This window comes from Oncorhynchus gorbuscha, linkage group LG21, assembly GCF_021184085.1.
Source record: "Oncorhynchus gorbuscha isolate QuinsamMale2020 ecotype Even-year linkage group LG21, OgorEven_v1.0, whole genome shotgun sequence".
In the NCBI taxonomy this organism is placed as follows: Eukaryota; Metazoa; Chordata; class Actinopteri; order Salmoniformes; family Salmonidae; genus Oncorhynchus; species Oncorhynchus gorbuscha.
Window position 1 is genome coordinate 18,516,076 of NC_060193.1, and position 18,046 is coordinate 18,534,121.

General features: G+C 47.9%; 1 protein-coding gene across 1 annotated transcript in view; it reads right to left on the reverse strand.

The window, feature by feature from the left end:
* The window catches only part of LOC124007660 (lysine-specific demethylase 6B-like), a 154,927-nt gene that overhangs the window by 40,219 nt on the left and 96,662 nt on the right, over positions 1-18,046 (reverse strand). Inside the window, exon 2 of the mRNA XM_046318331.1 lies at positions 1,902-2,018. The gene's annotated coding sequence lies outside the window, so the exon portion shown is untranslated. The remainder of the gene's footprint in view (positions 1-1,901; positions 2,019-18,046) is intronic.

Consider the following 18,046-nt stretch of genomic DNA (forward strand, 5'->3'; position numbering starts at 1 on the left):
AACATCAAACCACACCCCCAAGCCAACTCACATTTGGCTTCTGACATGGCTGCCAGGAAAACAAGGCCAAATCAGAGGAGGCAGCATCCCTTTCAAATAACATTAATTCAGAACGCTACATTAGTAGAAAGAAAGAAAGAGAGAAAGAAAGAAAGAAAGAGAGAAAGAAAGAGAGAGAGAGAAAGAAAGAAAGAGAGAGAAAGACAGAGAGAGAGAGAGAGAAAGAAAGACACAGAGAGAGAGAGAGAGAGAGAGAGAGAGAGAGAGAGAGAGAGAGAGAGAGAGAGAGAGAGAGAGAGAGAGAGAGAGAGAGAGAGAGAAAGAAAGACACAGAGAGAGAGAGAGAGAGAGAGAGAGAGAGGGAGTGTGTGTGTGTAGTTACAGTAGTAGGATGTGTCATTGCTGCAGGCAGTGCCTCTCAGCCTCCACTCTGTGTGGACAGGGAGAATAACAGACACGATCATCACTCACCACTCCACACACAGTCCTGACTCAGACCATGTCGCTACAAGTCCAGTCAATCTTACTCCACACACACACAGTGACACATCATCATTAAACACAAGGAGAAACGATCGACTCACACCCATCATAACACAAGCCCCACTCATTATCATAAATGTCTCTCTCTCTCTCTCTCTCTCTCTCTCTCTCTCTCTCTCTCTCTCTCTCTCTCTCTCTCTCTCTCTCTCTCTCTCTCTCTCCTCCCCTCTCTCTCCCAGTCTCTCTCTCCTAGTCTCTCTCAGTCACTATCTCTCCTCTCTCTCTCATTATCATAAATCTCTATCTCTCCCAGTCTCTCTCTCCTAGTCTCTCTCCTCTCTCTCTAATTATCATACATTTCTCTCTCTCTCTCTCTCTCTATCTATCTCTCTCTCTCTCTCTCTCTCTCTCTCTCTCTCTCTCTCTCTCTCTCTCTCTCTCTCTCTCTCTCTCTCTCTCTCTCTTTCTCTCTCTTTCTCTCCCAGTCTCCCTCTCTCCCAGTCTCTCCCTCTCCCAGTCTCTCCCTCTCCCAGTCTCTCCCTCTCCCAGTCGCTCTCTCTCCCAGGCTCTCCCAGTCTCTCTCTCTCCCAGTCTCTTTCTCCCAGTCTCTCTCTCCTAGTCTCTCTCAGTCCCAGTCCCAGTCCCAGTCTCTCTCTCTCTCTCTCTCTCTCTCTCTCTCTCTCTCTCTCTCTCTCTCTCTCTCTCTCTCTCTCTCTCTCTCTCTCTCTCTCTCCCTCTCCCAGTCTCTCTCTCTCCCAGTCACTCCCTCTCCCAGGCTCTCCCAGTCGCTCTCACCCAGTCTCCTCGTCTCTCACTCCCAGTCTCTGTCTCCCAGTTTATCCTTCTCCCATTCTCTTTCTCCCAGTCTCTCTCTCTCCCAGGCTCTCTCTCTCCCAGGCTCTCTCTCCCAGGCTCTCCCAGTCGCTCTCTCTCCCAGGCTCTCCCAGTCTCTCTCTCTCCCAGTCTCTCTCACCCAGTCTCCTAGTCTCTCACTCCCAGTATCTGTCTCCCAGTTTCTCTTTCTCCCAGTCTCTTTCTCCCAGTCTCTCTCTCTCCCAGGCTCTCCCTATCCCAGGCTCTCACTCTCCCAGGCTCTCACTCTCCCAGGCTCTCACTCTCCCAGTCTCTCACTCTCCCAGTCTCTCTCTCTCTCTCTCTCTCTCTCTCTCTCTCTCTCTCTCTCTCTCTCTCTCTCTCTCTCTCTCTCTCTCTCTCTCTCTCTCTCTCTCTCTCTCTCTCTCTCTCTCTCACTCCCAGTCTCCCTCTCCCTCTTTCACCATGTCTCTCTCTCCACATGTGTGTGTAAGAGAGAGAGAGATTGAGACCAGGAGAGAGAGAGTGAAGTATGTGTGTGTGTGTGTATGTATATGTGTAACAGACACAGTGAAGTAAAAACCATCAGAGTAGTAGAGGCTTACCTGTATCACACGTCTTCAGCCTGGTCAGTGGCAGGGACGTTGTAGAGCTTCAGCATATTACCACACCTCTGTCTCTCTGTCTCTCTGTCTCTCTGTCTCTCTGTCTGTCTGCACCTCCTGGAAAACAGAACATGGTCGACAACACGGTCAGTCTAGGCTTGGGGTCAAAAGGCGCTCAACATTTTAGAAAGTGGTTACAACATGGCTGGCATGTCATTCTACGGTGGAATGGTAACACAACAAACATTGCAGTCTGGGATTCACAAACGGTCAATATTTTAGTCTGTGGTCAAAACATGGTTAACTTGTCACTCTGTGGTTCATAAAGCCACAGTGTGAATCCGCTCAAACATGCAGCACTGCCTTGGCTGGTGCTGTGGCCATCTGTGTCTGTGTGTGGCATGTGCTGCCTGTTCCCGAGTGACTCAGAGTGTTACCCCAGAGTCATGTGAACAAGAACAGGTGGCACTCTGGTACACCTCTTCCCACACACATACACACCAGTTTGCATGCCCTTTCCTGACATGGGGTTGTGGTTTACACCGAGTACACTCTAAATGTCATGTACTCTACTCACTCCTACTCCCTACTTGAAATGTTCTCATCTCCTCCATCCTCTGTCTGTCTGTTCTTCCTCCAACTCTCCTCCTCCTGTTCTCCTCTCCACCTATCCTCCTGTTCTCCTCCTCTTGTTCTCCTCTCCACCTCTCCTCCTCCTGTTCTCCCCTCCTCTCCTCCTCCTGTTCTCCCCACCTCTCCTCCTCCTGTCCTTCCTCCTGTTCTCCTCTCCACCTCTCCTCCTCCTGTTCTCCTCTCCACCCTCCTCCTCCTGTTCTCCCCACCTCTGCTCCTCCTGTCCTCCCTCCAACTCTCCTCCTCATATTCTCCTCTCCACCTCTCCTCCTCCCGTTCTCCTCTCCACCTCTCCTCCTCCTGTTCTCCTCTCAATCTCTCCTCTCCACCTCTCCTCCTCCTGTTCTCCTCTCCACCTCTCCCCCTCCTATTCTCCTCTCCACCTCTCCTCCTCCCGTTCTCCTCTCCACCTCTCCTCCTCCTGTTCTCCTCTTCACCTCTCCTCCTCCTGTTCTCCTCTCCACCTCTCCTCCTCCTGTTCTCCCCACCTCTCCTCCTCCTGTTCTACTCTCCACCTCTCCTCCTCCCGTTCTCCTCTCCACCTCTCCTCCTCCTGTTCTCCTCTCCACCTCTCCTCCTCTTGTTCTCCTCTCCACCTCTCCTCCTCCTGTTCTCCCCACCTCTCCTCCTCCTGTTCTCTCCTCCTCTCCTCCTCCTGTTCTCCCCACCTCTCCTCCTCCTGTCCTTCCTCCTGTTCTCCTCTCCACCTCTCCTCCTCCTGTTCTCCTCTCCACCCTCCTCCTCCTGTTCTCCCCACCTCTGCTCCTCCTGTCCTCCCTCCAACTCTCCTCCTCATATTCTCCTCTCCACCTCTCCTCCTCCCGTTCTCCTCTCCACCTCTCCTCCTCCTGTTCTCCTCTCAATCTCTCCTCTCCACCTCTCCTCCTCCTGTTCTCCTCTCCACCTCTCCTCCTCCTATTCTCCTCTCCACCTCTCCTCCTCCTGTTCTCCTCTCCACCTCTCCTCCTCCTGTTCTCCTCTCCACCTCTCCTCCTCCTGTTCTCCCCACCTCTCCTCCTCCTGTTCTACTCTCCACCTCTCCTCCTCCCGTTCTCCTCTCCACCTCTCCTCCTGTTCTCCTCTCCACCTCTCCTCCTCCTGTTCTCCTCTCCACCTCTCCTCCTCCTGTTCTCCCCACCTCTCCTCCTCCTGTTCTACTCTCCACCTCTCCTCCCTCCACATCCCCCCTCCTGTTCTCCTCTCCTCTTCTCCTCTCCTCCTCTCTCCCCCCTGTTCTCCTCTCCTCCTCATGTACTCCTCTCTCCCTCCTGTTCTCCTCTCCTCCTCATGTACTCCTCTCTCCCTCCTGTTCTCCTCTCCTCCTCCTGTACTCCTCTCTCCCTCCTGTTCTCCTCTCCTCCTCCTGTTCTCCTCTCATCCCCCTGTTCTCCTCTCCTCATCCAGTTCTCCTCTCCTCCTCTTGTTCTCCTCTCCTCCTCCTCTTCTCCTCTGGTTCTCCTCTCCTCCTATTGTTCTCCTCTCCTCCTCATGTTCTCCTCTCCCCCACTTCCCCTCTCATCCACCTGTTCTCCTCTCCTCCTCTTCCCTCTCCTCCTCCTGTTCTCCTCTCCTCCTCTTGTTCTCCTCTCCTCCTACTGTTCTCCTCTCCTCCACTTCCCCTCTCATCCACCTGTTCTCCTCTCCTCCTCTTCCCTCTCCTCCTCCTGTTCTCCTCTCCTCCTCCTGTTCTCCTCTCCTCCTGTTCTCCTCTCCTCCTCCTTTTCTCCTCTCCTCCTCCTGTTCTCCTCTCCTCCTGTTCTCCTCTCCTCCTCCTGTTCTCCTCTCCTCCTCCAGTTCTCCTCTCCTCCTGTTCTCCTGTTCTCCTCCTCCAGTTCTCCTCTCCTCCTCTTGTTCTCCTCTCCTCCTCCTGTTCTCCTCCGGTTCTCCTCTCCTCCTCTTGTTCTCATCTCCTCCTCCTGTTCTCCTCTCCTCCACTTCCCCTGTCATCCTCCTGTTCTCCTCTCCTCCCCCTCTTCTCCTCTCCTCCTCCTGTTATCCTCTCCTCTCCCTGTTCTCCTCTCTTCCTCCTGTTCTCCTCTCTTCCTCCGGTTCTCCTCTCCTCCTCATCTCCTCCTCCTGTTCTCCTCTCCTTCAACTGTTCTCCTCTCTTACTGTTCTCCTCTCCTCCTGTTCTCCTCTCCTTATCCTGTTCTCCTCTCTTCCTCCTGTTCTCCTCTCTTCCTGTTCTCCTCTCCTCCTGTTCTCCTCTCCTCCTCCTGTTCTCCTATCCTCATCCTGTTCTCCTCTCCTCCTCTGGTTCTCCTCTCCTCCTCTTGTTCTTCTCTCCTCTTCTCCTCTTGTCCTCCTGTTCTCATTTCCTCCTCCTGTTCTCTTCTCTTCCTGTTCTCCTCTCCTCCAGTTCTCCTCTCCTCCTCTTGTTCTCCTCTCCTCCTCCGGTTCTCCTCTCCTCCTCTTGTTCTCCTCTCCTCCTGTTCTCCTCTCCTCCACTTCCGCTCTCATCCTCCTGTTCTCCTCTCCTCCTCCGGTTCTCCTCTCCTCCTCTGGTTCTCCTCTCCTCCTCCTCTTCTCCTCTCCTCCTCCTGTTCTCCTCTCTTCCTGTTTTCCTCTCCTCCTCTGGTTCTCCTCTCCTCCTCCTGTTCTCCTCCCCTCCCCCGGTTCTCCTCTCCTCCTCTGGTTCACCTCTCCTCCTCCGGTTCTCCTCTCCTCCTCAGGTTCTCCTCTCCTCCTCCTGTTCTCCTCTCCTCCTCTTGTTATCCTCTCTTCCTCTTGTTCTCCTCTCCTCCTCTTGTTCTCCTCTCCTCCCCCTGTTCTCCTCTCCTCCCCCTGTTCTCCTCTCCTCCTCTTGTTCTCCTCTCCCTCTCACTTCTCTCACATTGTATCTGAGCTCCCGAGTGGCACAGCGGTCTAAGGCACTGCATCTCAGTGCTAGAGGTGTCACTCCAGACACTTCGATTTCAGGCTGAATCACAACCGGCCTTGATTGGGAGTCCCATAGGGCGGCGCACGATTGGCCCAGTGTGGTCCAGGTTTTGCCGGGGTAGGCCGTCATTGTAAATAATAATTTGTTCTTAACTGACTCTCCTAGTTAAATAAAGATGAAATAAATACAATCTAAGTCTGTACAACCTACTGACAGCAGTCTTGCTGGTCACCTTTTCACCCTCTCCACTGACTTACACTGATCACCTCTCTTCCTCCCTCCCTCTCTTTCACTCTCTCTGTATCTTCCAACTCAAGATGCAGGGTCATGGAAAATCCAAATGGCAATACCATGTCTATACATCTACCTAATTGCACTCTACACAAACTCTTATGTACTTCTATAAACACAGGTCCTGACAGCTGTGTCAATGAGTGGCAGGTATACATTCTTCTGCCCCAAGCAGTCACGTTGACTAGCAGTTAGGGCACTTGACCTTTAACCTATAGGGGTCTGGGATAGTAGACCTTCTTCCCTGGAGGGCCACAACTGGTGGGGAGGGCTTTCAGAAGCCCCTAGAGTTAAGGTGGGATACTAACAATATCTGGAAAAGGTGAGGAAGCATTTGGGGTTACTTTGTATTTCCACTCAAAACAGAATGGATGAATGTAGAATGTAATGTATGACTGGGGGTGACTCGGACTTCAGTGTAAATGCTTGCTTTTTAGTTTAGTTATCATTTTATTGGAGGTGAAAATAGAATTAGTTGGCCATGATGTTATGTTCAAATATACTCTTCCAATAGATAGCACAAGCCCATACTTTGGGAATGTCATATCAGATTTACAGGCATGTTGCAGTTATATTGCCCATATCGGCGTAGCCTAATGTCATTTCATGCCAAAACTAAACTAAATGTCAATTCTGACTCCAGATCAGCCCAGAGTGAAATGTGTGGGGGAGATGAGGTTGATTCTAAGAGTTCATCAGAGATAAGGCTGAACAGAGATCAGATGATAAGTACAGCTACCACAATATATGTAAAGGTCAATCCGTGGGAGGAAGACTCTTTGACATGAACCAGCTTACCAGAGATATACATTGGAGAGGAGGAGGACAGAAACCAGTCTAGTACAGCTACATTAGAGAGGAGGGGGAGGGAGAACCAGTCTAGTACAGCTACATTAGAGAGGAGGAGGATGGACAACCAGTCTAGTACAGCTACATTAGAGAGGAGGGAGAACCAGTCTAGTATAGCTACATTAGAGAGGAGGAGGGAAAATGAGTCTAGTATAGATACATTAGAAAGGAGGAGGGGGAACCAGTCTAGTATATATACATTAGAGAGGAGGAGGAGGGAGAACCAGTCTAGTACAGCTACATTAGAGAGGAGGAGGGAGAACCAGGCTAGTATAGATACATTAGAGAGTAGGAGGAGGGAGAACCAGTCTAGTACAGCTACATTAGAGAGGAGGGAGAACCAGTCTAGTATAGCTACATTAGAGAGGAGGAGGGAAAATGAGTCTAGTATAGATACATTAGAAAGGAGGAGGGGGAACCAGTCTAGTATATATACATTAGAGAGGAGGAGGAGGGAGAACCAGTCTAGTACAGCTACATTCGAGAGGAGGAGGGAGAACCAGGCTAGTATAGATACATTAGAGAGTAGGAGGAGGGAGAACCAGTCTAGTACAGCTACATTAAAGAGGAGGAGGGAGAACCCGTCTAGTAAAGGTACATCAAAGAGGAGGAGGAGGGAGAACCAGTCTAGTACAGCTACATTAGAGAGGAGGAGGAGGGAGAACCAGTCTGTACAGCTACTTTAGAGAGGAGGAGGGAGAACCAGTCTAGTACAGCTACATTAGAACAGGAGGAGGAGGGAGAACCAGTCTAGTACAGCTACATTAGAACAGGAGGAGGAGGGAGAACCAGTCTAGTACAGCTTCATTAAAGAGGAGGAGGAGGGAGAACCAGTCAATCATAGATACATTAGATAGGAGGAGCAGGGAGAACTAGTCTAGTACATTAGAGAGGAGGAGGAGGGAGAACAAGTCTAGTATAGCTACATTAGAGAGGAGGAGGGAGAACCAGTCTAGTAAACCTACAGTAGAGAGGAGGAGGAGGGAGAACCAGTCTAGTACAGCTACATTAGAGAGGAGGAGGTAGAACCAGTCTAGTAAAGCTACATGAGAGAGGAGGAGGAGGGAGAACCAGTCTAGTACAGCTACATTAGAGAGGAGGAGGAGGGAGAACCAGTGTCATACACATACATTAGAGAGGAGGAGGAGGGAGAACAAGTCTAGTATAGCTACAATATAGAGGAGGAGGGAGAACCAGTCTCATAATGCTACATTAAAGAGGAGGAGGGAGAACCAGTCTAGTATAGATACATTAGAGAGGAGGAGAGAACCAGTCTAGTATAGATATATTAGAGAGGAAGAGTGAGAACCAGTCTAGTAAAGCTACATTAGAGAGGAGGAGGAGGGAGAACAAGTCAAGCATAGATACATTAGAGAGGAGGAGGGGGGACATCCAGTCTAGTATAGCTACATTAGAGAGGAGGAGGAGGGAGAACCAGTCTAGTACAGCTACATTAGAGAGGAGGAGGATGGACAACCAGTCTAGTATAGATACATTAGAGAGGAGGGAGAACCAGTCTAGTATAGATATATTAGAGAGGAAGAGTGAGAACCAGTCTAGTAAAGCTACATTAGAGAGGAGGAGGAGGGAGAACAAGTCAAGCATAGATACATTAGAGAGGAGGAGGAGGGAGAACCAGTCTGTACAACTACTTTAGAGAGGAGGAGGAGGGAGAACCAGTATAGTAGAGATACATGAGAGAGGAGGATGACAGAGAACCAGTGTAGTATAGATACATTAGAGAGTAGGAGGAGGGAGAACCAGTTTAGTAAAGGTACATCAAAGAGGAGGAGGAGGGAGAACCAGTCTAGTACAGCTACATTAGAACAGGAGGAGGAGGGAGAACCAGTCTAGTACAGCTACATTAGAGAGGAGGAGGGAGAACCAGTCTAGTACAGCTACATTAGAGAGGAGGAGGGAGAACCAGTCTAGTACAGCTTCATTAAAGAGGAGGAGGAGGGAAAACCAGTCTAGAATAGCTACATCCGAGAGGAGGAGGGAGAACCAGTCTAGTAAAGCTACATTAGAGAGGAGTAGGAGGGAGAACCCGTCAAGCATAGATATATTAGATAGGAGGAGCAGGGAGAACCAGTCTAGTACATTAGAGAGGGGTGGAGGGAGAAGCAGTCTAGTATACATACATTAGAGAGGAGGAGGAGGGAGAACAAGTCTAGTATAGCTACATTAGAGAGGAGAAGGGAGAACCAGTCTAGTAAAGCTACAGTAGAGAGGAGGAGGAGGTAGAACCAGTCTAGTAAAGCTACATTAGAGAGGAGGAGGAGGGAGAACCAGTCTAGTATAGATACATTAGAGAGGAGGAGGAGGAACCAGTGTAGTATAGATACATTAGAGAGGAGGAGGAGGGAGAACCAGTCTAGTATAGATACATTAGAGAGGAGGAGGGAGAACCAGTCTAGTATAGCTACATTAGAGAGGAGGAGGAGGAGAACCAGTCTAGTATAGATACATTAGAGAGGAGGAGGAGGGAGAACCAGTCTAGTATAGATACATTAGAGAGGAGGAGGGAGAACCAGTCTAGTAAAGCTACATTAGAGAGGAGGAGGGAGAACCAGTCTAGTATAGATACATTAGAGAGGAGGAGGGAGAACCAGTCTAGTATAGATACATTAGAGAGGAGGAGGGAGAACCAGTCTAGTAAAGCTACATTAGAGAGGAGGAGGAGGAGAACCAGTCTAGTATAGATACATTAGAGAGGAGGAGGAGGGAGAACCAGTCTAGTATAGCTACATTAGAGAGGAGGAGGAGGGAGAACCAGTCTAGTATAGCTACATTAGAGAGGAGGAGGAGGGAGAACCAGTCTAGTATAGATACATTAGAGAGGAGGAGGAGGGAGAACCAGTCTAGTATAGCTACATTAGAGAGGAGGAGGAGGGAGAACCAGTCTAGTATAGATACATTAGAGAGGAGGAGGAGGGAGAACCAGTCTAGTAATAGCTACATTAGAGGAGGAGGAGGGAAACCAGTCTAGTATGCTACATTAAAGAGGAGGAGGGGAGAACCAGTCTAGTATAGATACATAGAGAGGAGGAGGAGAGAACCAGTCTAGTAAAGCTACATTAGAGAGGAGGAGGAGGAGAACCAGTCTAGTACAGCTACATTAGAGGAGGAGGAGGGAGAACCAGTCTAGTACAGCAACATTAGAGGAGGAGGAGGGAGAACCAGTCTAGAGAGGAGGAGGAGGAGGGAGAACCAGTCTAGTACAGCTACATTAGAGAGGAGGAGGTAGAACCAGTCTAGTACAGCTACATGAGAGAGGAGAAGGGAGAACCAGTCTAGTATAGCTACATTAGAGAGGAGGAGGAGGCAGAACAAGTGTAGTATAGATACATTAGATAGGAGGATGAGGGAGAACCAGTCTAGTACAGCTACATTAGAGAGGAGGAGGTAGTACCAGTCCAGTAAAGCAACATTAAAGAGGAGGAGGAGGGAGAACCAGTCTAGTATAGATACATTAGAGAGGAGGAGGAGGGAGAACCAGTCTAGTATAGATACATTAGAGAGGAGGAGGAGAACCAGTCTAGTACAGCTACATTAGAGAGGAGGAGGAGGGAGAACCAGTCTAGTATAGATACATTAGAGAGGAGGAGGAGGGAGAACCAGTCTAGTATAGCTACATTAGAGAGGAGGAGGAGGGAGAACCAGTCTAGTATAGCTACATTAGAGAGAGGAGGAGGGAGAACCAGTCTAGTACAGCTACATTAGAGAGGAGGAGGGAGAACCAGTCTAGTACAGCTACATTAGAGAGGAGGAGGAGGGAAAACCAGTCTAGTATAGATACATTAGAGAGGAGGAGGAGGAGAGAACCAGTCTAGTACAGCTACATTAGAGAGGAGGAGGGAGAACCAGTCTAGTAGAGAGGAGGAGGAGGGAGAACCAGTCTAGTATAGATACATTAGAGAGGAGGAGGGAGAACCAGTCTAGTAAAGCTACATTAGAGAGGAGGAGGGAGAACCAGTCTAGTAAAGCTACATTAGAGAGGAGGAGGAGGGAGAACCAGTCTAGTACAGCTACATTAGAGAGGAGGAGGGAGAACCAGTCTAGTACAGCTACATTAGAGAGGAGGAGGAGGGAACCAGTCTAGTATAGATACATTAGAGAGGAGGAGGGAGAACCAGTCTAGTATAGCTACATTAGAGAGGAGGAGGGAGAACCAGTCTAGTATACAGCTACATTAGAGAGGAGGAGGAGGGAGAACCAGTCTAGTATAGATACATTAGAGAGGAGGAGGGAGAACCAGTCTAGTAGCTACATTAGAGAGGAGGAGGAGGGAGAACCAGTCTAGTATAGATACATTAGAGAGGAGGAGGAGGGAGAACCAGTCTAGTATAGATACATTAGAGAGGAGGAGTGAGAACCAGTCTAGTAAAGCTACATTAGAGAGGAGGAGGAGGGAGAACCAGTCTAGTATAGATACATTAGAGAGGACAGTCTAGTAAGACCAGTCTAGTAGACATTAGAGAGGAGGAGGAGGGAGAACCAGTCTAGTATAGACATTAGAGAGGAGGAGAAGGGAGAACCAGTCTAGTATAGATACATTAGAGAGGAGGAGTGAGGATCAGTCTAGTACAGCTACATTAGAGAGGAGGAGGGAGAAGCAGTCTAGTAAAGCTACATTAGAGAAGAGGAGGAGGGAGAAGCAGTCTAGTACAGCTACATTAGAGAGGAGGAGGAGGGAGAAGCAGTCTAGTACAGCTACATTAGAGAGGAGGATGAGTGAGAACCAGTATAGTAGAGATACATTAGAGAGGAGGAGGGAGAACCAGTCAAGTACCGCTACATTAGAGAGGAGGAGGAAGAACCAGTCTAATACAGCTACATGAGAGAGGAGGAGGGAGAACCAGTCTAGTAATGCTACATTAAAGAGGAGGAAGGAGTACCAGTCTAGTATAGATACATTAGAGTGGAGGAGGAGGGAGAACCAGTCTAGTACAGCTACATTAGAGAGGAGGAGGAGTGAGAACCAGTCTAGTACAGATACATTAGAGAGGAGGAGGGAGAACCAGTCTAGTATAGATACATTAGAGAGGAGGAGTGAGAACCAGTCTAGTAAAGCTACATTAGAGAGGAGGAGGAGGGAGAACCAGTCTAGTATAGATACATTAGAGAGGAGGAGGAGGGAGAACCAGTCTAGTAATGCTACATTAGAGAGGAGGAGGAGGGAGAACCAGTCTAGTATAGATACATTAGAGAGGAGGAGGAGGGAGAACCAGTCTAGTATAGATACATTAGAGAGGAGGAGGAGAGAGAGGAGGAGGGAGAACCAGTCTAGTATAGATACATTAGAGAGGAGGAGGAGAACCAGTCTAGTATAGCTACATTAGAGAGAGGAGGAGGAGAACCAGTCTAGTATAGCTACATTAGAGAGGAGGAGGAGGAGAACCAGTCTAGTATAGATACATTAGAGAGGAGGAGGAGGGAGAACCAGTCTAGTATAGCTACATTAGAGAGGAGGAGGAGGGAGAACCAGTGTAGTATACATACATTAGAGAGGAGGAGGAGGGAGAACAAGTCTAGTATAGCTACATTAGAGAGGAGGAGGGGAGAACCAGTCTAGTAATGCTACATTAAAGATACATTAGAGACACATTAGAGAGGAGGAGTGAGAAGCAGTCTAGTAAAGCTACATTAGAGAGGAGGAGGAGGGAGAACCAGTCTAGTACAGCTACATTAGAGAGGAGGAGGTAGTACCAGTCCAGTAAAGCAACATTAAAGAGGAGGACGAGCGAGAACCAGTCTAGCATAGATACATTAGAGAGGAGGAGGGAGAACCAGTCAAGTACCGCTACATTAGGAGGAGGTAGAACCAGTCCAATACAGCTACATGAGAGAGGAGGAGGGAGAACCAGTCTAGTATAGCTACATTAGAGAGGAGGAGGAGGCAGAACAAGTGTAGTATAGATACATTAGATAGGAGGATGAGGGAGAACCAGTCTAGTACAGCTACATTAGAGAGGAGGAGGTAGTACCAGTCCAGTAAAGCAACATTAAAGAGGAGGAGGAGGGAGAACCAGTCTAGCATAGATACATTAGAGAGGAGGAGGAGGGAGAACCAGTCTAGTATAGATACATTAGAGAGGAGGAGGAGGGAGAACAAGTCCAGTATAGCTACATTAGAGAGGAGGAGGAGGCAGAACAAGTGTAGTATAGATACATTAGAGAGGAGGAGGAGGGAGAACCAGTGTAGTATACATACATTAGAGAGGAGGAGGAGGGAGAACAAGTCTAGTATAGCTACATTAGAGAGGGAGGAGGGAGAACCAGTGTAGTAATGCTACATTAAAGAGGAGGAGGGAGAACCAGTCTAGTATAGATACATTAGAGAGGAGGAGGAGGGAGAACCAGTCAGTATAGATACATTAGAGAGGAGGAGGAGGGAGAACCAGTCTAGTACAGCTACATTAGAGAGGAGGAGGAGGGAGAACCAGTATAGTAGAGATACATTAGAGAGGAGGAGGAGGGAGAACCAGTCTAGTATAGATACATTAGAGAGGAGGAGTGAGGACCAGTCTAGTAAAGCTACATTAGAGAGGAGGAGGAGGGAGAACCAGTCTAGTATAGCTACATTAGAGAGGAGGAGGAGAACCAGTGTAGTAAGCTACATTAGAGAGGAGGAGGTAGTACCAGTCCAGTAAAGCAACATTAAAGAGGAGGACGAGCGAGAACCAGTCTAGCATAGATACATTAGAGAGGAGGAGGGGAGAACCAGTCAGTACCGCTACATTAGAGAGGAGGAGAGAACCAGTCTAGTACAGCTACATTAGAGAGGAGGAGGAGGCAGAACAAGTCTAGTATAGATACATTAGAGAGGAGGAGGAGGGAGAACCAGTCTAGTATAGCTACATTAGAGAGGAGGAGGAGGGAGAACCAGTCTAGTATAGCTACATTAGAGAGGAGGAGGGAGAACCAGTCTAGTAATGCTACATTAAAGAGGAGGAGGGAGAACCAGTCTAGTATAGATACATTAGAGAGGAGGAGGAGGGAGAACCAGTCAAGCATAGATACATTAGAGAGGAGGAGGGAGAACCAGTCTAGTACAGCTACATTAGAGAGGAGGAGGAGGGAGAACCAGTCTAGTATAGATACATTAGAGAGGAGGAGGAGGGAGAACCAGTCTAGTATAGATACATTAGAGAGGAGGAGGAGGGAGAACCAGTCTAGTAAAGCTACATTAGAGAGGAGGAGGGAGAACCAGTCTAGTATAGCTACATTAGAGAGGAGGAGGGAGAACCAGTCTAGTATAGATACATTAGAGAGGAGGAGGAGGGAGAACCAGTCTAGTATAGCTACATTAGAGAGGAGGAGGAGGGAGAACCAGTCTAGTATAGCTACATTAGAGAGGAGGAGGAGGGAGAACCAGTCTAGTATAGCTACATTAGAGAGGAGGAGGAGGAACAGTCTAGTAAAAGCTACATTAGAGAGGAGGAGGAGGGAGAACCAGTCTAGTATAGATACATTAGAGAGGAGGAGGAGAAACCAGTCAGTACAGCTACATTAGGAGGAGGAGGGAGAACAGTCTAGCTACATTAGAGAGGAGGAGGAGAACCAGTCTAGTAAAGCTACATTAGAGAGGGAGGAGGGAGAACCAGTCTAGTATAGCTACATTAGAGAGGAGGAGGGGAGAACCAGTCTAGTAAAGCAACATTAGAGAGGAGGAGGGGAGAACCAGTCTAGTATAGATACATTAGAGAGGAGGAGGAGGAGGAGAACCAGTCTAGTACAGCTACATTAGAGAGGAGGAGGAGAGAACCAGTCTAGTATAGATACATTAGAGAGGAGGAGGAGAACCAGTCTAGTATAGATACATTAGAGAGAGAGAACCAGTCTAGTATAGCTACATTAGAGAGGAGGAGGAGGAGAACCAGTCTAGTATAGCTACATTAGAGAGGAGGAGGAGAACCAGTGAGTATAGATACATTAGAGAGGAGGAGGGAGAACAGTAGTATAGCTACATTAGAGAGGAGGAGGAGGGAGAACCAGTGTAGTATACATACATTAGAGAGGAGGAGGAGGGAGAACCAGTCTAGTATAGCTACATTAGAGAGGAGGAGGAGGTCTAGTATAGAGAGAGGAAGAGTGAACCAGTCTAGTATAGATACATTAGAGAGGAGGAGGGAGAACCAGTCTAGTAGAGATACATTAGAGAGGAGGAGGAGGGAGAACCAGTCTAGTATAGATACATTAGAGAGGAGGAGTGAGGATCAGTCTAGTAAAGCTACATTAGAGAGGAGGAGGAGGGAGAACCAGTCTAGTATAGCTACATTAGAGAGGAGGAGGAGGGAGAACCAGTGTAGTATACATACTTTAGAGTGTAGGAGGGAGAACAAGTCTAGTATAGCTACATTCGAGAGGAGGAGGGAGAACCAGTCTAGTATAGCTACATTAGAGAGGAGGAGGGAGAACAAGTCTAGTATAGCTACATTCGAGAGGAGGAGGGAGAACCAGTCTAGTACAGCTACATAAGAGAGGAGGGAAATTTAGTCTAGTACAGCTACATGAGAGAGGAGGAGGGAGAACCAGTCTAGTATAGATACATTAGAGAGGAGGAGGGAGAACCAGTCAAGTACAGCTACATTAGAGAGGAGGAGGAGGGAGAACAAGTCTAGTATAGATACATTAGAGAGGAGGAGGGAGAACCAGTCTAGTAGTAATGCTACATTAAGAGGAGGAGGAGGGAGAACCAGTCTAGTAGAGATACATTAGAGAGGAGGAGGAGGAACCAGTCTAGTATAGCTACATTAGAGAGGAGGAGGAGGGAGAACCAGTCTAGTATAGTAGATACATTAGAGAGGAGGAGGAGGGAGAACCAGTCTAGTATAGCTACATTAGAGAGGAGGAGGAGGGAGAACCAGTCTAGTATAGATACATTAGAGAGGAGGAGGAGAGAACCAGTCTAGTATAGCTACATTAGAGAGGAGGAGGAGGGAGAACCAGTCTAGTATAGCTAATTAGAGAGGAGAGGAGGGAGAACCAGTCTAGTATAGATACATTAGAGAGGGAGGAGGGAGAACCAGTCTAGTATAGATACATTAGAGAGAGGAGGAGGGAGAACCAGTCTAGTATAGAGAGGAGGAGGAGGGAGAACATCTAGTATAGCTACATAAGAGAGGAGGAGGGAGAACCAGTCTAGTATAGATACATTAGAGGAGGAGGAGGAGAACCAGTCTAGTATAGATACATTAGAGAGGAGGAGGAGGGAGAACCAGTCTAGTATAGCTACATTAGAGAGGAGGAGGTAGAACCAGTCTAGTAAAGCAACATTAAAGAGGAGGACGAGCGAGAACCAGTCTAGTATAGATACATTAGAGAGGAGGAGGGAGAACCAGTCAAGTACCGCTACATTAGAGAGGAGGAGGTAGAACCAGTCTAATACAGCTACATGAGAGAGGAGGAGGGAGAACCAGTCTAGTATAGCTACATTAGAGAGGAGGAGGGAAAACCAGTCTAGTATAGATACATTAGAGAGGAGGAGGAGGGAGAACCAGTCTAGTATAGCTACATTAGAGAGGAGGAGGGAGAACCAGTCTAGTACAGCTACATTAGAGAGGAGGAGGGAGAACCAGTCTAGTATAGATACATTAGAGAGGAGGAGGAGGGAGAACCAGTCTAGTATAGATACATTAGAGAGGAGGAGGGAGAACCAGTCTAGTAAAGCTACATTAAAGAGGAGGAGGAGGAAGAACCAGTCTAGTATAGATAAATTAGAGAGGAGGAGTAGAACAGTCAAGTACAGCTACATTGGAGAGGAGGAGGAGGAGAACCAGTCTAGTATAGCTACATTAGAGATGAGGAGGAGGGAGAACCAGTGTAGTATAGATACATTAGAGAGGGAGGAGGGAGAACCAGTCTAGTATAGATACATTAGAGAGGAGGAGGAGGGAGAACCAGTGTAGTATAGATACATTAGAGAGGGAGGAGGGAGAACAAGTCTAGTATAGCTACATAAGAGAGGAGGAGTGAGAACCAGTCTATTATAGATACATTGGAGATGAGGAGGAGGGAGAACCAGTGTAGTATAGATACATTAGAGAGGAGGAGGAGGGAGAACCAGTCTAGTATAGATACATTAGAGATGAGGAGGAGGGAGAACCAGTGTAGTATAGATACATTAGAGAGGAGGAGGAGGGAGAACAAGTCTAGTATAGCTACATTAAGAGGAGGAGGAGGGAGAACCAGTCTATTATAGATACATTGGAGAGGAGGAGGAGGAGAACCAGTCTAGTACATCTACATTAGAGAGGAGGAGGAGGGAGAACCAGTCTAGTACAGCTACATTAGAGAGGAGGAGGGAGAACCAGTGAGTATAGATACATTAGAGAGGAGGAGGGAAACCAGTCTAGTATAGATACATTAGAGAGGAGGAGGAGGTAGAACCAGTCTAGTAAAGCTACATTAGAGAGGAGGAGGAGGAAGAACCAGTCTAGTATAGATACATTAGAGAGGAGGAGGAGAACCAGTCTAGTAAAGCTACATGTCTAGGAGGAGGGGGAGAACCAGTCTAGTACATCTACATTAGAGAGGAGGAGGAGGAGAGGAGGAGGGAGAAGTCTAGTACAGCTACATTAGAGAGGAGGAGGGAGAACCAGTGTAGTATACATACAGAGAGTTCTAGTATAGCTACATTCGAGAGGAGGAGGGAGAACCAGTCTAGTATAGCTACATTAGAGAGGAGGAGGGAGAACCAGTCTAGTAGTACAGCTACATAAGAGAGGAGGGAAATGTAGTCTAGTACAGCTACATTAGAGAGAGAGGAGGAGGGAGAACCAGTCAAGCATAGATACATTAGAGAGGAGGAGGTAGAACCAGTCAAGTACAGCTACATTAGAGAGGAGGAGGAGGGAGAACAGTCTAGTATAGCTACATTAGAGAGGAGGAGGGAGAACCAGTCTAGTAATGCTACATTAAAGAGGAGGAGGGAGAACCAGTCTAGTAGAGATACATTAGAGAGGAGGAGTGAGGATCAGTCTAGTAAAGCTACATTAGAGAGGAGGAGGAGGGAGAACCAGTCTAGTATAGATACATTAGAGAGGAGGAGGAGGGAGAACCAGTCTAGTATAGCTACATTAGAGAGGAGGAGGGAGAACCAGTGTAGTATACATACATTAGAGAGGAGGAGGAGAACCAGTCAAGTATAGCTACATTAGAGAGGAGGAGGAGGAACCAGTCTAGTATATATATTAGAGATGAGGAGGAGGGAGAACCAGTCTAGTATAGATACATTAGAGAGGAGGAGGAGGGAGAACCAGTCTAGTATAGATACATTAGAGATGAGGAGGAGGGAGAACCAGTGTAGTATAGATACATTAGAGAGGAGGAGGAGGGAGAACAAGTCTAGTATAGCTACATTAGAGAGGAGGAGGAGCGAGAACCAGTCTATTATAGATACATTGGAGATGAGGAGGAGGGAGAACCAGTGTAGTATAGATACATTAGAGAGGAGGAGGAGGGAGAACCAGTCTAGTATAGATACATT